Source organism: Planococcus citri, chromosome 5 (genome assembly GCF_950023065.1).
Source record: "Planococcus citri chromosome 5, ihPlaCitr1.1, whole genome shotgun sequence".
Classification (NCBI taxonomy): domain Eukaryota; kingdom Metazoa; phylum Arthropoda; class Insecta; order Hemiptera; family Pseudococcidae; genus Planococcus; species Planococcus citri.
Window position 1 is genome coordinate 66255747 of NC_088681.1, and position 12270 is coordinate 66268016.

Genomic DNA, 12270 nt, shown 5'->3' on the forward strand with positions numbered 1-12270 from the left:
TAGCTTACTCATCCAAGCAAATCACCTCAAGAGAGATGTATGTGTCAGAAAATGAAAATTATGTCATACTTTTCAGGTTGAATTGTGACACGAGTTTTCAAAATTTCAAAAAATGCTCTCTGTAGGTAACACGAAGATTTTTCCATCAATTTTAATCCTCCCACAAGCAATCACCTTCAAACATTTGCAGTTTGAATAACCATCTGAAGTCGCATGCCTTGTTTTTCTTCAAAAATTTATTTTTTTACACAAACTTATTTTATTTTAGCTCATCTTTTTTTCTATTTTCAAAAATGCTTGTTATCAATATTTTCATCTTGAAATATCAGATGCTTCAGAAGGCTTGATTTTGATTTATAATGCTATTCGGTGTCATAAATCGAAAAATAGTCAATTTAAGGTTTATTGCCATTTGTGACATGAATACTTTCTTAATGTGCGATTTCCAGCAAATTTTGAGTTCTAGGCAGCAACCGACCTCACTCAGTTTAAAGCACTTCAAATTTTATCCGTCAGTTAAAATCAGTACCTACCTATTCTCTTCATTTTCAAATATTTTGTTACAAATGTTGACTTACCTACCTTTCTATGCTAATTTAGGCTTACTTATAAATGATTTTTGGCGAAGCTTTGCAAATCCAAAATTGACCATTTTTGGGGATTCAGGGCTATGTTTTTTTTTTTTTTTTTTAATATACCTGTATAATAGGTACCTACCTAAATATTCTATGTGGTAAAAATGAAAAAGTAAAAGGCCCATAAAAATATCAAAATATAATCAAATTCTGGTAGTAAGCTTTTCTTTACGACTTACTTTCGACTTCTAGAGTTATTTTTAAATGTGCAGCAGATTTTTTGAGGTTTTGAGGTTCTAAAAAAGTCCTCCATGAAATTATTAATCAACCTCATCCACTCACTGTTGTCTACCCAGCAATTTTAATCCTTTTTACAAATCAGTACCTAGATCCAATTATTTTGAATACATACCACAGGTAAAGCGGTATATACTCTTGCATTACACATTACATTGAATATTGATGCAGGTATACAAAAGACCAGGATGGCAAAAAAGCAATGTTGCTAAGAGTCCTCTTCACCCTCCGACTGCACAAACTACAGAAATACCATCTCTGCGGGGATGGGAGAAGTGTCTACCCGGCATGCCACTGGTAGTGGTTTCTCATTTTGACGCCTGTCTCTGTATACTTTAGTATGTCTGTTGAGTGAGTTGTAGTAGCTGTTCTTCTTTGTATTCTTAAACTTGGTGAGTGTCTAAAGATTTTTACTCGTACCTGTATATTGATAATTTTATTATACGCACGTATTACGTATTTTAACATGCTTGAGTAAGTGCACGCACTCACTCATGAAGTGTCCCGCCAGTATTTTGGATAGAAAGTGGTCTCAGTTAAAATTTTAGCTGTCAGTTTTTGAGATTAGCTCACAAGGGATGTGCCCCACGTGACATTTACCGATTTCAACGATCCTAGCATCATTGGATAGAGGACATCAAGCATAGTCTAACCCCGAATTTTCAGCTGCTGAAGTTGATATTTCAGCTTTCCAGGACGATTTTTCAATTTTCACATTGCAATTTTGAAAAAAATCGAAAAATCGCCCTGGAATGCTGAAATATCAACTTCAGCAGCTAAAAATTTCACCGTGGGCTAGTCTTATCATATGTATTAAAATGCCCAAATAATATTGAAGGATTCGATATGTGACCTGCGCCGACTATTTTTGGCCAATTTTTCAAAATTGTCATGTGAAAATCAAAAAATCGCCCTGGACAGCTGAAATATCATCTTCAGCAGCTGAAAATTTCGTGGTAGACTGTGTTTGATGCCCTCTTTCCGATGGTGCAAGAATCATTGAAATCGGTGCATGTCACCTGTGACACCTCCCTTGTCAGTAAAATTTAAATTTTCAAATTTTCAAAAATCGCTACTCCGATGCTCAGATTTTTTTCAACGCATTGTAGTGGAGAAATTTTTGTTAAATTTTGGCAGACGATTTCCAGATCACCCTGAATGATCATCTGACGCGAAAACAATCGCGATCTGATGTTTTTGAAGCCATGGAGGAATTTCAAAATGCTTGAACATTCGAAGTACCTACCTACTTTTCCGTATCAACCGTTCCATTTCACAACGTTCATTCAGTCGTTACAATATTGCAGGTATATGGATTGAAATTGAACAAAATCAAGAATACGACATGGCTGGAGCGATATCTTATCAACTTGCTCCTGATCCTTCTCGTGAAGGCCCATTATCGCTGCAAGAACTTTCGGCGATCACTATTGGCGTAGATATGTGGCGCAGTGAAGCAAACAAAAGTACGAGTCGTAGTTCAAAAAGATTTCAACCATATTGCAAACCCAAATCAGTGAAACCTATGCTTCCAAAAACGCCACGTTTAATTAACGATATCATCAAACAATACAGCGAAAAATTTGAGAATTCGATGAAATTTTGGCTGAAAGACCTTTTTGGAAAAGCATTCAAGTTGCGTTACAATCATCAGAATGATATTTTGAACGACTTCAATGATTTCGTTATCGATCATACTGGTGCCATTCACGATATTGAAACAGCCAAACGTATGGTGCATTGTGATCGATTAAGTGATGATGTGAAATTCGTGATTGCTTGTTTATATGATTTCGAAAACGATATCAGACGAATTGGGAAATCTATGATCAGTGCTCCGATGGATTTCAGTAAGATTGATGCTGTTGTACAGCTCAAGGTGCAGTTATATATGAAGGTTAGGCCTATATACATCGTTAAACATATACAGGAAGCTATAAATGATTTATTCAATCAAATCAGCTAAATCTGGCCAAATGTATAAATATTTTAGCTATATGTTTGACCAATGAGTTATTTTTAAAAGGTTCTCTGTATTTTTGTGACTAATACCTACTTATACGAATTTAACTAATTTTTTGGGCGAGTTTAGCCTTTGGAGAGAGTGCGACGAGATTTCGTGAAAACTCGTCGAAACACCAGTAACTTCAATAAATTCGCTCCAAATTGAGAAAAAATATGTTAAAAGTCAAGTAATGTGATCAGGCAAAAATGCACGAAGGTGAAAGATTTGCTGAAATATGTTAAAGCGGTGTAGAAACTCTCAAAAAACTACCCCATAATCTGCGTTAATCGTCAATAAAATGATGAAACAGAAGCGATTACGAAAAGTGTTAGGGTATTGCAGAGGTTGCATATTGCTCGTATTATAACAATTTAGGGGGAAAACATTGACATTTCTGAAAATCACCATAAACTAATGAAATTCGGTACAACTTGGTGAAAGCTCTCGGCTTCGTCTCGCTCCTTAAACTTCGCACTCGTTAATCGCATACTTTCCCCTCCTGTCACGTAATACGATATACCTACTACATATTATAAATCTTGGGTTAGTTTAGGTCGTAATATTAATGCATTATTTTTACAATCAATATGTACTTATATTTGTTAATACAGTTTTTTTTTTTTTTTTTTGTTAGTACCTACGTTTTAACTTAATAAAATCAGTACCTACCTACTCTCTTCATTTTCAAATATTTTGTTATAAATGTTGACTTACCTACCTTGCTATGCTAATTTAGGTTTGCATATAAATTCTGAGATATGTTACAATGGGAATCTCTCGTGGTGTCCGCTTCCAATTTGAATAGAACCTCCATTTATCGAAAGAGTATGGTCTGAAACCCTTACAACCAAAATTTCACTTACCCTACCTTCATAGATTGATTTTTAGATTTTTGGCGAATTATTGCAAATCCAAAATTTATTAACAATTTTTGGGAATTCAGGGCTATGTTTTTTTTTTCAAAAAAATATATAATAGGTATACCTACCTAAATATTCTACGTGGTAAAAATAAAAAACTAAAAGGCTCATAAAAATATCAAAATTTAATCCAATTCTGGTAGGAAGCTTTTCTTATTACCCTACGAATTACTTTCGACCTCTCGAGTGATTTTTAAATGCACAGCAAATTTTTTGGGATTTTGAAGTTCTAAAAAAGTCCCCCATGAAATTATTAATCAACCTCATCCGCTCACTGTTATCTACCCAGAAATTTTAATTCTTTTTACAAATCATTATGATATTAACTCCAATTATTTTGAATACAGGGTACCAGGTAAGGACTAACGAGGCAAACTCATGCATTACACATTGTATTGAATATTGATGTACGTAAGTATACAAAAGACCATGTTGGCAAAAAGGCAATGTTGCTGAAAGTCCTCTTCACCCCCCTCCCATTGCACAAACTACAGAAATACCAACGCTGCGGGGTGGGAGAAGTACCTCCCCGGCATACCACCAGTTTCTCATTTTGACTTTGACGTATGTCTTTGTTTACTTTATAGCTAGTTTAGTATGTCTGTCTGTTGGATTGTAGTAAGTTAATGTAGGTAGTAGATGGTCTTCTTTGTATTTTTAAAATCGGTGAGTGGCTAAAGATTTTTACTCGTATATTGATAATTTTATTACATATAATTATGCAAATAAGTATTATTTCAACCTGTTTGAGTGTCTCCCAGGTATATTTGAATGAAAAATAGTCTCAGTGGTAGCCCTATCGGCCTATGTACCACACCATTAAAATTTGAGCTACCAGTTTTTGAGTTTGGCTCCCACAGTAAAATTTAAAATTTAAAAATTTTCAAAAACCGCTAACCCGAAGCTCACGGCGTTGTCGTGGGGAAATTTTTGTTAAATTTTGGCAGACGATTCCCAGATCACCCTGTATGATCATATGACGCGTAAACAATCGCAATTTGATGTTTTTGAAGCCACGGAGGACTTTCAAAATACTTGAACATTCGATTTTTCACTTTTTCTAGAATTCACAAATTGGTCAATAATTCATTTTTGAATTCACATTCCCGGAATTTCATTTACATTGACTCAATGTGCTCAAAAAAAACTCGTATTACATGAAAAAGTTTTAAAACCACCTAAAAACATATTTTTAAACCAAAAATTTGTCAAAAATTCAAAATCAAATTTGAGCTTCCTGAAATTACATGCCTCTTTCGATCTAGCTCGAGTCGTGCAATTCAGGGAGTGTGAGTTCAAAAGGTTCAATTGAGAGAATTCAACACTAACACTATTCATCATAAGCTCAAATAGAATATTATTAATCTTCTCTGTCAAGTGCATGCTGATTTTTACCATCATATCTATAGTCCGGCATATGACAATAGGAGTAATTGCACCCCCACACCCCCCCCCCCCCGCCGATCCTCCAGGACAACTTTTTTCTCAAAGGGGACATCCTAAGGAACATTTTAAAGCAAACTTGCCCAAAAAAAAGTTGGCCTCACTTACAAAATGGCGGCCATTTTGATTGACAGGTCAGCCGAAATCGCAGATTTTGCGTTTCAACATAGGACTTGCACGAAATTTTTCAAACCTTACGAAGGTAGATCGAAAGATCATGCAAAAAATTATCACCTGTCAAAATTTCAAGAGCTAAAGTGCGTTTTTCGATTTTTGGTGAATTTTTGAAACTCCCATTTTGACCAAAAATGAGGGAAAAAATCAAAATTTTACCAAATTGACTAAGAAAGCTGAAATTTAGGATATACCCTATTTTCGACATACCAAATCGATTGGAAACGGTTTCAACCCGTTTTGAGTAGTTCTGGAGCCTCCAGCAGATTTTTGAATTTCGAAATTCCTACAAAATTCTATCAAATGGGAGTTATACAGCTAAAATTTATTCTAAAAACTAATTTCAATACGCTACGAAGTACTGCAGGTGAATTTCAAGTCGTTTTGGAGCCTCCAGCGAATTTTGAAAATTCCTGAAGCCTCTAGCAGATTTTTGAAACCTTTTCACAAAATCACATCAAATGGAGATGGAAAGCTGATTTACTCTACACTCCAATTTTAACACCCTCTGAAGACGACTTCAGATGGGTTCAAGTCATTTTAGAGCCTTCGGCGACTTTTTTGAAAATTACTGGAGCCTCCAGTAGATTTTTGAAACTTGATATTTCCCCAAAATTGCATCACACTGAGATGGAGAGTCGAAATTCATTTTGCAAACTAATTTCAATACGCTACAAAGTTGACTGCCGATGGATTTCAAGTCGTTTTGGAGCATCCAGCGACTTTTTGAAAGGTTGTATGGCGTTTTTTTTGGAAAATTTAAATTTCGTAAAAGTAGCTGGAAGCTTCAAAACCATTTGAAACCACCATGTGGTCTGCGAAGTAAATTTCAACTTTCCAGCTCCATTTGATAAATTAATGTTGCGGGAATTTCAAGTTTCAAAAATCTGCTGCAGGCTCCAGAACTTCGACACTCCATCTCAGTTTGATGAAATTTTGGGGAAATTTAAAGCTTCAAAAATCTACTTGGTGGCTCCAGTAATTTTCAAAAAAGTCGCTGGAGGCTCTAAAATGACTTGAACCCACCTGAAGTCGTCCTCAGAGGGTGTTAAAATTGGAGTGTAGAGTAAATTTTAGCTTTTCATCTCCATTTGATGAAGTTTTGTAAAAATTTAAAGTTTCAAAAATCTGCTGGAGGCTTCAGGAATTTTCAAAATGCTGCTGGAGGCTCCAAAACTACTTGAAATTTACCTGCAGTACTTCGTAGCGTATTGAAATTAGTTTTTAGAATAAATTTCAGTTTTACAACTCCAATTTGATGGAATTTTGTGGGAATTTCGAATTTCAAAAATCTGCTGGAGGCTCCAGAACTGCTCAAAACGGGTTTAAACCGTTTCCAATCGATTTGGCATGTCGAAAATAAAGTGTGTCCAAGATTTCAGCTTTCTTGGTCAATTTGGTAAAATTTTGATTTTTTCGCTCACTTTTGGCTTAAGTTGGATTTTAAAAAATTCACCAAAAATTGAAAAACGCACTTTAGCACTTGAAATTTTGACTGGTGATGAATTTTTGCATGATCTTTAGATCTACCTTTGTTAAGTTTGAAAAATGTCGTGCAAGTCCTATGTTGAAAAGCAAAATCTGCGATTTCGGCTGACCTGTCAATCAAAATGGCCGCCATTTTGTAAGTAAGGCCAACTTTTTTTGGGCAAGTTTGCTTTAAAATGTTCCTTAGGATGTCCCCTTTAAGAAAAAAGTTGTCCCGGAAGGTCGGCGGGGGGCAGGGGTGCAATTACTCCTATTGTCATATGCCGGACTACTAGGTACCTACTTTTTTGTGTCAACTGTTCCATTTCACAAGGTTCATTCAGTCGTTACAATTGCAGGTTCGGATTGAATATTGAACAAAATCAAGAATACGACATGGCTGGAGCGGTATCTTATGAACTTGCTCCTGATCCTTCTCGTGAAGGCCCATTATCGCTGCAAGAACTTTCGGCGATCGCTATTGGTGTACATATGTGGCGTTGTAAAGCAAACACAAGTACGAGTTGTAATTCAAAAAAATTTCAACCATATAGTAAACCCAAATCAGTAAATCCTATGCTTGCAAAAACGCCACGAGTAATTAACGATATAATCAAACAATACAGCGAAGAATTTGAGTATTCGATGGAATTTTGGCTAGAAGACCTTTTTGAAAAAGTATTCAAGTTGCGTTACCGTCGTCAGAATGATATTTTGAATGACTTCAGTGATTTCGTGATCGATCATACGGGTGCCATTCATGATATTGAAACAGCCAAACGAATAGTGCGTTGTGATCGTTTGAGTGAAGATGTGAAATTCGTGATTGCTTGTTTATATAATTTCGCAGACGATATCGGACGAATTGGGCTATCTGTACGGTATAACGCTATCACTGATGAAATGGAGAACAGTGAGATAGACGGTTTGTTACTGGTGAAGGTGCAGGTGAAGCTTTTATTCGTCTTGGTTGAAAGCGGACGGCTAGATCTAATGAACTAAATAAGATTTTTTAAAAAGGTTCTCTGTATTTACTGTGACTGATACGAGCTTATTTGATTTTGTTTATGTACTATAATTGAAAAATTGTTTTGTATTCCATACTTATATGTAGTAATATACCCATTAACTCTTACCAAGTTTTTCGCCAAATCATTTTAAAACTTTTATAAATTATATGTACCTAACCGTTCTGTGCAGTTTTGGAGCATTTTTTAACCAAAGACCAGAAGTTGTTTTGAAAAAATAAAAAATCCTGAAGAAACAGAAAATTGTGCTGGAGATTGCAGAATGTCTGGAAATGATGAAATTCTGTACGAGAGAGTTGGCATTACATATTTTCAAAATTAATTTTCAATCACCGAATGAAAAATTTGCATTTTTAACAATTTTCCATCGAGCTTGAATAAAATTGACTTCCGAGGGGTAATTTTTCAGAATTTTTGAGCATGACCATGAATGCAATAGAGCAGATCATAAAATGGTATTTAAAAAAAAATTATTTAAATTTTTGAAAATCGCCAGAAAACATGATGAAATTTAAACAAAAAAGGCCAGTTATCGACTCGACCACTCTTAAAATGTTGTAATAAATGTCCCAAATACGAATCCGTGGTTAGTTAACCCAAAATTACCATTTTTGGGGTTCCAGGGGTTCCCAAAGTTGTGAATAAAAAATAATTTTTGGAACCACTGAGTATTATTTTCAAAAACTTTTTAGGGTAAAATATCTGTTTGAACTCGATAAACGTTATGCGAAGTGGTTTTCCTATTTTTGACTCTCAGGGACAGAAATCGAGAGGGTTTTGATTTTTATGCTTTATTTGATCAAATCAGCAAAAGTTAAGTAGAGTAATCAGGCAAAGATGCACGAAGGTGAAAGATTTCCCCGAAATATGTTAAAGCGGTGTAAAATCTTTCAAAAAACTACCCCATAATCTGCGTTAATCGTCAATAAAATGATGAAACAGAAGCGATTACGAAAAGTGCTAGGGTATTGCAGAGGTTGCATATTACTCGTATTAGATATACTTAACAATTTAGGAGGAAAATATTGAAATTTCTGAAAATTACCATAAATTAATGAAATTTGGTACAACTACTTGGTAAAAGCTCCATTAAACATCTTCAAAATGACTAAGAAAAAAACGCCATTGAAAAAAAAACAAAAAAAAAAAAATAATTAACATTTTTGAAAATCGCCAAAAAACATAATGAAATTTAAACAAATTTGATAATGAAAAACACATCCGTTGAAACTGAAGGCGCGAACACAATTTGAAAATTCAAAATTTTCAATATCTATCTAGATCATGAAAAATTTGGAAATTTGGGTTCAAGTTATCAGACCTTCAATTTTGAAGATAGGCAATTTGTCAAAGCAATATTTTTTGTTCGTACACTCGAGTACTATGGGTTAAAGTGGCGTAAGTTCGGGGGGGATGGTTGGGATACCCCCCCCCCCCCGAAACCATGAAAAAATGAATTTACTATATCCTCAAAAGTATCAATTTTTTAAAAAGCATTTTTCTATTTCTCAAACTGACCTTTCACATCAAAATTACTACTTTTTTGCTTCTTGAAACTACAAATTTTTTTGCCCTCGCTTCGCTCAGGCCAGTTTGGTTTTCATCATTCCCACTTCAAATTTCAAGAAACGACTAATGAATTTTTTAAAAAGTTGAGATTGGAAAAATCGAATTCTTAAATCAGAATTGATGTTTTACTTCTTGAATTATAAATTTTCAAAGACTTTTGCCCTCGCTCCGCTCGGGCCACTGTTGAAGTCGCCAATTCACAAAATCCATGATTGAATTTTGAAAATGTTGGGATCAATAAAACCGAATTCCTTCATTAAAATTAATGTGAATTCAAAAATTTTGAGGAAAATACTGAAATAGGTACTCGTAGTTCCCAAACCATTTGAAAAGTGCTTTATTTTATCTGAACAGAACCACTAACTGTTCAAAACCATGCAAAAATAGTTATTTTTTTCGTTTTTTTAAACCAATTTTTTCAAAAAAATTTCGCTCGAGCAGTAATTTTGCCTTCTTTTTAATAAATTATGTAATCATTCTTTTTGAAGAGTTTTCAAAAAATTGAAAATTTCGATTTTATTTATGTCCACAAATCTCCACTGGTATTCCACAAAAATCAGTACCTACCTATTCTCTTCATTTTCAAATACATGGTTTGTTAAAATGTTGACTTACCTACCTTTCTATGCTAATTTAGGTTTACACATAAATTCTGAGATATGTTACATGGAAATCTCTCGTGGTGTCTGCTTCCAATATGAATGGAACCTCCATTTATCGAAAGAGTATGGTCTGAAACATTTACAACCAAAATTTCAGTTACCCTACCTACAAAGATTGATTTTTAGATTTTTGGCGAATTTTCGCAAATCCAAAATTGATCATTTTTGGGAATTCAGGGCTGTGCTTTTTTCCAAAAAAAAATTTATTTACGATGTAGGTAAATATTCTATGTGGTAAAAATGAAAAACTAAAAGGCCCATAAAAATATCAAAATGAATTCTGGTAGGAAGCTATTCTTACGACTTACTTTCGACCCCTCGAGTGATTTTTAAATGCGCAGCAAATTTTTTGGGATTTTGAAGTTCTAAAAAAGTCTCCCATGAAATTATTAATCAACCTCATCCGCTCACTGTTATCTACCCAGAAATTTTAATCCTTTTTACAAATTATTAGATATTGTACTCCAATCATTTTGAATACAGGGTACCAGACGACTAACGAGGTAAACTCTTGCATTACACATTGCATTGCATATTGATGTAAGTATACAAAGGAACAGGATGGCAAAAGGGTCGTGCTAGATTCACCGACTCCCAGTCCAAAAGAGTCGATTCATGATTCTCATTCTTTTCATGACTCTTCAATCCCGCTCACTCTCTCAACGTCTTTCGCTTGATTAAGTTGATTGATAAATGATGATTGATTAATTAATTATACTTTACCAGCACTAATATCAATTTTATTGGGTGTTACTAGTGTTTTTACTTTTTATTGAATGAATTTGTATCATTATTTCTATTCAAAATTCCTTCATTGGTCGATTTTGAAAAAACTATAACTGTTATAAACACTAAACAGGGCTCGGATTTTTTCCCCGCAAAATTAGTGGGACTGGCATAATTTTTTCGTCCCATATTGATTTTCTTTGTAAAACAATACCCATATCGTTGGAGAATAAATATTTTTACGTTTTAGGGCATATTTTGGCATTTTTTAGGGAATATTTCAGCGTCTATTTAGGGTTTTTTAGGGAAAAAATATTTGAGCTCTGATTATAAAATAGTTGTTCTTGTTCCTGGAAATAATTTCCAGAAGTTCCAACAATTACCTAATTCAACGAAATGGTAAATGGGTTTCAGTTTTCAACTCCAAACTCGTAATTCATGATTGTAGGAAAGATTATTGATTATTCAGCTATAGATTAAATTTTAAAATTTTCAGTTTTGTACCAAGACGTAAGTCGAATTTGTTGGAGCTCGAAATTGATTCCATTTTTTGGGAATCCGTTCAAAGTTTTGAAGTTGGATTGGTTTTTCTTTCAAAATTAAAAATAAAATTTCTCTTTAAATTGATCATAATTTTCTTTTCAAAAACAATTAAATTAAAATTGAATTAATTATACAGTGGTGTAGGAAGTTGGTATGGGACACAATGACAGAACTTGGAAAATTTTTCATTCAAAAATTCAAAATATAAATATGAAACCGAATGAGTGAAAACTGACTGAAGTGAAAAGTGATGATTTGATGAACGACTGACTGATTCATTTCAAGTTTGGACTGGGAGTCGGTGAATCCAGCACGACCCATGGCAAAAAGGCAATGTTGCTAAGAGTCTTCTTCACCCTCCCCGACTGCACAGAAATACTAACTCTGCGGGGTGGGGAAGTACCTCCCACACATACTACCGGTTTCTCATATTGACCGTTGACGTCTGTCTCTGTATACTTTAGTTGTATGTTGAGTTGTAGTAGTGTGGTAGCTGGTCTTCATCGTATTTTTAAAATTGGTAAGTGGCTGAAGATTTTTACTCGTAGGTATATTGATAATTTTATTACATATAATTATGCAAATATTATTGTAACCTAATTGCGTGTCTCCCAGGTACATTTGAATGGAAAGTGGTCTCACTGGTAGCTCTAGGCCCATGTACCACACCATTAAAATTTTAGCTGCCAATTTTTTAGTTTAGCTCGACCAGTAAGTAAAATTTAAAAATTTTCAAAAACCGCTACCCCGAAGCTCACGGAATTGTCGTTGGGAAATTTTTGTTAAATTTTGGCAGACGATTCCCTGATTGATTACCCTGTGGTCTGTATGATCCTCTGAGGCGAAAACAATCGGCGATTT

General features: G+C 34.4%; 2 long non-coding RNA genes across 2 annotated transcripts; both read left to right on the top strand.

The window, feature by feature from the left end:
* The first annotated feature begins 946 nt into the window (after positions 1–946).
* Positions 947–3554, top strand: LOC135847359 (uncharacterized). Its single transcript, XR_010559157.1, has 2 exons — positions 947–1264; positions 2180–3554. It is a non-coding gene; the product is annotated as an uncharacterized LOC135847359 (long non-coding RNA).
* A 269-nt stretch (positions 3555–3823) lies between these two features.
* On the top strand, positions 3824–8016 carry LOC135848261 (uncharacterized). The gene is made up of 2 exons (XR_010559341.1): positions 3824–4463; positions 7241–8016. It is a non-coding gene; the product is annotated as an uncharacterized LOC135848261 (long non-coding RNA).
* The last annotated feature ends 4254 nt before the right edge of the window (positions 8017–12270 follow it).